We start from the raw sequence: 7,050 nt of genomic DNA, 5'->3' as shown, positions 1-7,050 counted from the left end.
GCGAGAATGAGAACTGTTTTAAATACTTAAAATGGCGACGTTTTCCTTACTTGAACAGCGTGCAATCATTCGTTTTCTGAATTTGCGTGGTGTGAAACCAACTGAAATTCATCGACAGTTGAAGGAGACATGTGGTGATGGAGTTATGAATGTGTCGAAAGTGCGTTCGTGGGTGCGACAGTTTAATGAACGCAGAACATCGTGTGACAACAAACCGAAACAACCTCGGGCTCGCACAAGCCGGTCTGATGACATGATCGAGAAAGTGGAGAGAATTGTTTTGGGGGATCGCCGAATGACTGAGCTGGCATTTCTGTGGGTTCTGTGCACGCAATCCTGCATGACGACCTGAAAATGCGAAAAGTGTCATCCAGGTGGGTGCCACGAATGTTGACGGTCGACCACACGGCTGCCTGTGTGGCATGTTGCCAAGCAATGTTGACACGCAACGACAGCATGAATGGGACTTTCTTTTCGTCGGTTGTGACAATGGATGAGACGTGGATGCAATTTTTCAATCCAGAAACAAAGCGCCAGTCAGCTCAATGGAAGCGCACAGATTCACCGCCACCAAAAAATTTCGGGTAACCGCCAGTGCTGAAAAAATGATGGTGTCCATGTTCTGGGACAGCGAGGGCGTAATCCTTACCCATTGCGTTCCAAAGAGCACTACGGTAACAGGTGCATCCTACGAAAATGTTTTGAAGAAAAAATTCCTTCCTGCACTGCAGCAAAAACGTCCGGGAAAGGCTGCACGTGTGCTGTTTCACCAAGACAACGCACCCGCACATCGAGCTAACGTTCCGCAACAGTTTCTTCGTGATAACAACTTTGAAGTGATTCCTCATGCTCCCTACTCATCTGACCTGGCTCCTAGTGACTTTTGGCTCTTTCCAACAATGAAAGACGCTCTCCGTGGCCGCACATTCACCAGATGTGCTGCTATTGCCTCAGCGTTTTTCCAGTGGTCAAAACAGACTCCTAAAGAAGCCTTCGCCGCTGCCATGGAATCATGGCGTCAGCGTTGCGAAAAATGTGTACGTCTGCAGGGTGATTACGTCGAGAAGTAACGCCAGTTTCATCGATTTCATCATGTAGTTAATTAGAAAAAAAATCGGAGGCCTTAGAACTTGAATGCACCTCGTACAATCCAAGCACCCATAGTGAAAGCCACGGGGGATCATTTTCGTCATCTTTACCAGGAAAGAGCAGTAGACGACGAGGCTACTGTGTAAGCATTACAACAGCTGACAAGAATTTTTGACATGGCAATGGCGATGGAAATATTGGACGAAATCTCGTTTGAGGAGATGGAGGACTCCTTGGACAAAAGTGCGGTTAACAAGTCTGTTGGGCACGATGGATTAGCAGAAGAGTTTTACCGGCTCTTCCACATCATGATACCCCTCTAGGTTGCAATGCTTCGAGAACTCATGTCTCTGGACTGCAGCATACCGCCTTCCTTCGTACAAGGACTCCTCACACAGGTACACAAGCCAGCAGGAGTGCAATCGGTCGGTGACTATCGGCCATTTACAGTGTTGAGAACTCCGTCTGCAAGATCTTTGCCAGGCTTGTAGCAGGCCGCATTAAGAGGACTTTGCCAATGATATTCGCCCCAGAACATAGGTCGCAGGGGCGAAACGCCGACATACAAATGGCCACCGGCGATTGCAGAGGCTTAATAGCGGTAACCTCGGCATTCCGACTACTGGTGATCGTCTCCATCGATTTCAATCGGGCGTTCGACAGAGTGCACCGCGACTTACTGCAGGTGAGAGACCACGTAGGATTTTCTCCCAGGCTCACCGACACCCTGCGGTGCCTTCTGGCAGGATCCAGCTCTCGGGTCCTGGTCAACGGGAATCGTGCTCGAGCCAGTCCCGGGGCTCTCAACCACATGCTATGTAGCGTCACCCCGCAGGATATCACCTTCCGCTATAGGGCGTACGCCGACGACCTCTTACTGGTTCAAATGGCTCTGAGCACTATGCGACTTAACTTCTGAGGTCATCAGTCCCTAGAACTTAGAACTAACTAACCTAAGGACATCACACACATCAATGCCCGAGGCAGGATTAGAACCTGCGTCCGTAGCGGTCGCGCGGTTCCAGACTGTAGCGCCTAGAACCGCATGGCCACGACCTCTTACTGCTTGTGCGTTTCGCCGATGAAGTCGGCAGCGCATTAAACTGGATCGAGCGATATGGACAGGCTGCGGGCAGTCTTCTGAACGTCAACAAGTCGGTGGCGCTGGATATCGGGCGCTGTCTTGGGTCGGGCGCTATGGCCCGTCTCCCGCCAGTTACTAACTACTTGGGAGTTACGTTCAAGCAGGATGTGCACGGAACGGATGCAACAGACTGTACGCGTGATGGAGCGCCAGAACCTGCTCCGTGGCTTGAACCAGCTACAACGTGTGGAATACCTGAACCTCAATGTGGCATCGAAACTAAATCATATGGCATCGGTCCTGCTCCAACCAGCAGCGATAGGTCACAGAATTCAGGTGGCCTTCGGTTATTTCCTCTCCACAGACCTATTAAAAATAGGTTTGACACTTTCATCCACCGCCTATGTAATGGAGGTTTGGGTCTGGTTCATGTCCAAGCACGGGCAGGTACCCTTCATATGAGCAGTCTGTGGAAACGACGAACCATTCAACAACCACCTTTCACAGGTCGTCTGTTGGACGTCTTCATGACTATCTCTTACGTTTCGCCGGTGTCGGTGGTGTATATCGCGTCACAGCTCTCCCTTGTATCGTCACTCATTCTGGAATACAGCTATGTGGCAGGTAACTTGCAGCAGTCCTCAGCAATTAGGAGGCCTAGGTTAGTTGCAAAGTCTAGCAGAAGGAAGGTTCTGCTGCTAGGTAGTTCCCACGGTAGAGGTGTGGGCCAGCAGTTGCAGGAAGTGTTGGGGAGTGAGTACCACGTCACCAGCATTGTGAAGCCTAGTGCAGGGTTGGCTCAGGTGACTGAAAGCATAGGGGAGTTATGTAAGAATTTTACGAAAGAGGATCAGGTAGTGATAGTGGGTGGAGCAGGGAACAGTCTCGATAGGGACGGGGAATATGATGTCAGTGGTGACTTGGTTAAGATAGCTACTCAAACTGGTGGTACTAATGTGCATTTCGTGCAACTGTTTCAGCGTCATGATCGGCCTCACCTTAATGCGGCTGTTAGGCGCGTTAATGTGGGGCTGGGGAGGGCACTGATCGCGGAGGGCATGGATCACATCTCAGTGGTGCCAGTTGGGTCTATCAGTAGATGGGGTTTCACTAGGCATGGCCTGCACCTCAATAGGTATGGGAAAGGGAGGCTGACTAAACTTATAGGTGACAGTGTAGTGGGTGGTAGTGGTGGTGGTGGTGGTAGTGGTATCACTCATGGAAAAATTCCTATAGTAGTTGGTGTTAGAGCTGCACCTTTTTTAAACTGAAGTCAGCTGATAGGTATACCTGCTTAAAGGAAGTGCCTCTAACTAAGGACTCTCGTCCAGAGAATGTAACGTTTCCAAGTAGAGAAGGAATTAGCATATTTCATCAAAATGTAAGAGGTATTAGACATAAAGTTAGTGAACTGCTAATAGATGTTAACTCTGAAATTATTGGTATATCAGAGCACCACTTAAATAATTTGATAATTCAGAGGCTTCCTTTACCAGGCTACAGATTAGCTGGCTGTTTCTCAAGGAGTTCCTTGCGGGGTGGGGGAGTGAATCTGTACGTAAAAAACAGTATTTCATTTGAGTCCATAAACGTATCACGACACTGCACTGAACAGATATTTGAAAATTGTGCAGCATTAGTTGAATTTAGTGAAACTAAACTAATTGCTGTTGTTTATAGGTCCCCCAAATCCGACTTCAGAGCATTTTTGCTTAAGCTAGAGTGGGTTCTTGATTCACTTTGTAGGAAGTACCAGAAAGTAGTTCTATGTGGTGACTTCAATATTAATTTTGTACATGATTGTGCAAGAAAAAGGATGTTGGTAGATCTTCTAAATTCATATGATCTGATGCAAACTGTGTTTTTCCAACTAGGGTGCAGGGGAACAGTAGCACAGTCATAGACAATATTTTTATTCATTCTTCATTACTAGGCTCAGTGTAACGAATGGTGTAGCGTCTCATCGAAGATAAATGACCTGAACTGTAAGCAGTGACAATGGAAAGCGATTGGCTGATTCCAGGAATACAGCATGATTTTGTTGCAGATGTCTTAGACGGTAACGATGGACACACAAAACGTTAGTGTCAGTGGACACGGAAACTCCAGCACCACCATTTCTTGAAGAAAGACTTTTTCATTGAAGTAGAGCAAGCAATATACAGAGCTATTTTACTTTACCTTTGAATCATTTTGTTTGTAACGTTTTGCTTTACAGCATTTCCATTTGTACACATTTACAAATTACAATTTTAAAATTACAGTAATAAAGAATTATAAACAAATTATAGACCTATGAAACCTATCACTTGGGAGAAATTTGGTAATAGAGGCAACTCCTGAATACGGAATGGTTCATTTCTTTTATGGTAGACTTTAAGTGACGATGCCAAGCAGGGGTAGATTTGATTTTCGCTTCTTTTCTTTTTGAAGATAAATTGGTTAGATAAGAAGACATGTCGATGGTAGAAAGTGGATAGGCTGACGGTTTACGAACGTAAAGGACGAGCATTCGATAACAATTGGAGTCAATGTTTTTTTGTATTTAGACCCGTCGGGTAATATTTTAAACATTATTCGCCACTAATTATGCAGTTATAGGCTTTTCTAGATACCATATTCTTTCGAAAGATTCCATTTTATAATAGTCCAATCTTTAAAAAATTCAAACCGCAGTAATAAAAGTATTGAAAATGGATGTATTTATTTTTTAATCACTTCGATCGTCATCTGATGTCTATACACACATCAAAAAAAGTTTTGCATCATCTCGGTTCTGAGAGTTCCGGAACCTGTACAGAAAAGTGGGATAGAGATCAACGTAAACACCATTTCCGCCATTTTTATTGCTCGTGAAAACCAGACAATGTATGTTGTACCACCATACAGCGAGACCTTCAGAGGTGTTGGTCCATATTGCTGTACACACCGGTACCTCTAATACCCAGTAGCCCAGTAGGCCTGTATTCGCCGTGGCATACTATCCACAAGTTCATGAAGGCACTATTGGTCCAGATTGTCCCACTCATAAAGGGCGATTCGGCATAGATCCCCAAGAGTGGTTGGTGGATCACGTCGTCCATAAACAGCCCTTTTCAGTCTATGGCAAGAATTTTCGATAGGGTTCATGTCTGGAGAACATGCTGGCTACTCTAGTCGAGCGATGTCGTTACCCCGATGGAAGTCATTCACAAGGTATCCACGATGGAGGCGCGAATGGTCCATGTAGAGGAATGCCTCGCCAATATGCTGCCGATATGGTTACACTGTCGGTCGGAAGATGGCATTCACGTATTGTACAGCCGTTACGGCTCTTTCCGTGACTACCAGAGGCATACGTCGGCCCCACAGGATGCCACCCCGAAACAGCAGGGAACCTCCACCTTGCTGCACTCGCTGGACAGTGTGTCTAAGGGGGTTCAGCCTGACCAGGTTGCCTCCAAACACGTCTCTGACGATTGTCTGGTTGAAGGCGTATGCGACACTCACCGGTGAAGAGAAAGTGATACCATTCCTGAGCGGTCCATTCAGCATGCTGCTGGGCCCATCTGTGCCGCACTGCACGGTGTCGTGATTGCAAAGATGGACCTCGCCATGGACGTCAGGAGCGAATGTGCGCATCATGCAGCCTATCGCGCACGGTTTGAGTCTTAACACGACGTCATATGGCTGCACGAAAGGCATTCAACATGTTGGGGTGTTTGTTGTAGGTAGCGGTCATCCACTGCAGTAGTAGCCCTCGGGCTGGATGAGCGAGACATGTCATCGACAGTTCCTGTCTCTCTCTGTATCTCATCTATGTCAGAACAACATTGGTTTAATTCACTGCGAGACGCTTGGACACTTCCCTTTTTGAGAGCCCTTCCTGGTACAAAATAACAATGCGGACGCGATCGAACCGCGGCACTGACCGTCCCAGCATGGTTGAATTACAGACAACACGAACCGTGTACCTCCTTCCTGGTGGAACGACTGGAACTGATCGGCTTTCGCACCCCCTCCATCTAATAGGCGCTGCTCATGTATAGTGGCACCTATGTACAGTCAAAGGGACAATATCCACAGCCAATGTCTCTGTTCAGGAGTTCTGGAAACTGAGGTGCTGCAAAACTTTTGGTGTGTGTAGTTTTCAGCTAAGAGAAACGGGAGTCTAATAATTTCCTGCCTAGGAAGGTAATATTTATCTGACCTATAACAAAAATTATCACCTGACCTTCCATAACAATAATTTTCCTTGGAGGGTGATACTGACTTCCCATAAAAATAATAAAGTAGCAAATAGATGTGTTTGTTGTAAATAGTATTGTTGGCCTAATGACTATGTATTCCTTTACAGGAAAATAAAATAAAATGAAGAGTAGGCTACATATAGCTTCAGTATTTTGTTCTCATGCCATCGGCATCAAGAATAGCTTGGATTTTTCGAGGCATAGAACCTAAAAGCCTATGGAAAAAGTCCTCATTCATTGCAAATCTCTCCCATGAAGGATGAACCAAATACAATAGGGCACACTCACTTCCCAGAGGGGGTCGGGCCAATTGTCCCGCAGAGTGTTCTTGAGCCCATATGTGCTCTTTGGTATTGAGGCCATGGAAGGCACAGAATAATATTCTCCCTCCTTTGAAACCAGGTTTGGATCATAATGCTAGTGTGTGATGGATGATCATCATGTTGGTAAGTGAGGTGTCCTTCGCAGTACTACAGTCTTAGGTATGGTTACATTTTCCAGGAAATTTTCATAGTACTCTGAAGTGAACCTTCCTTATATACGCTCTAAAGTTCCTGCACCCACCTAAGACATCAAGCCCCAACATTTCGCACTCATGTGTCCACTTCAAAGGCGTCATATCGTTGCCCTTCTGTGCGGTTAACAAGA

This window comes from Schistocerca piceifrons, chromosome 6 (genome assembly GCF_021461385.2).
Source record: "Schistocerca piceifrons isolate TAMUIC-IGC-003096 chromosome 6, iqSchPice1.1, whole genome shotgun sequence".
NCBI classification, from domain to species: domain Eukaryota; kingdom Metazoa; phylum Arthropoda; class Insecta; order Orthoptera; family Acrididae; genus Schistocerca; species Schistocerca piceifrons.
The sequence above is the reverse complement of the archived record's forward strand: the minus strand, read 5'-3'. Positions refer to the sequence as shown.